The sequence below is a fragment of the Atta cephalotes genome (genome assembly GCF_000143395.1).
Source record: "Atta cephalotes unplaced genomic scaffold scaffold00005, whole genome shotgun sequence".
NCBI lineage: Eukaryota > Metazoa > Arthropoda > Insecta > Hymenoptera > Formicidae > Atta > Atta cephalotes.
In genome coordinates this window covers 7,860,949-7,862,000 of record NW_012130069.1, presented here as the reverse complement: position 1 = coordinate 7,862,000, position 1,052 = coordinate 7,860,949, and positions in this window count along the sequence as shown.

Here is a 1,052-nt window from a genome sequence, read left to right as displayed (position 1 = left end):
TCTCTCTCTCTCTCTCTCTCTCTCTCTTTGATCCGTGCTTTAATTGAAACTTAAGACTCAGATCGAGGGACCGAAATAGCTAATAATCCCTTGTTCTCGTTGTCACTCACCCTAAAAATATCATACGATTACAAATCGCATAACCAGAAATTATTATACGGTACCAGAGACAACCGTTTCCTCATATATTTTTTCGTAAATTTATTCACCAGGAAAAATCTCTAAAATAACATGAGCCGTACACGCATACAGAAAAGAAATGCAAAAGTCATGCAATTAATAATTTCGCATAGTCATCCATCTTTCTTAAGTATCTTCTTAAAGCAAGCAGACTGCTGGTCGCAACACGGAGGTGGTCGTATAATAATCGCCACCGAGAAAAGTCCGCTCGTAAAACCGCGTCTCTCGCAACTTCGTTTCTAGAAACGCGATAAAACTGCGACGGTTGCTGCAGCAGCATAATTGCATGCAGCTCGCGACCCGTAGTTTAAAAATTACCACGTTGACAATGTAGATACAACGTGTGATCTATTTATAAATCTAGTCAAAAGATCTCTTCCCATGTTAGATGAAACCATAGCTTCGGTATTATCTTATTCCCGGGAAAAAGCAATTAGTGCTCGTGTTTAGCGCGTCGTAATAATAAATACTTTTCTCCAAGATTCTCCTACGTCTGTGGAGGAAAGAGGATCTCTGAATTTTTATGAGAAGGTGAACACACTCGACGCCCATAATTCTTCAGATGGCGAGGGTGAGTCAGAGAGAACGCGCCATCACCATCCCCCTTGTTCCTGTCTCCCGAGACTATGGGTTACTTTCCCGATTTTACCTCGTCGTGAATTAGTTACGTACACGCGACATGAGACGTCGATAGCGATCCATATCGCGACGTGATGAGCGATCGGATTTCATTGTCTCGCCTTCGAGTGGATCGAATCTAATTGAACGTGGCTCCGCAATGGCTCTCGATTTTCAAGGAGAGCCTTCGATTAAAGCAGAACGAAGTGTTAACGGCAGTTACCTTACATTCATCACACTCCAGTCGCATCCTC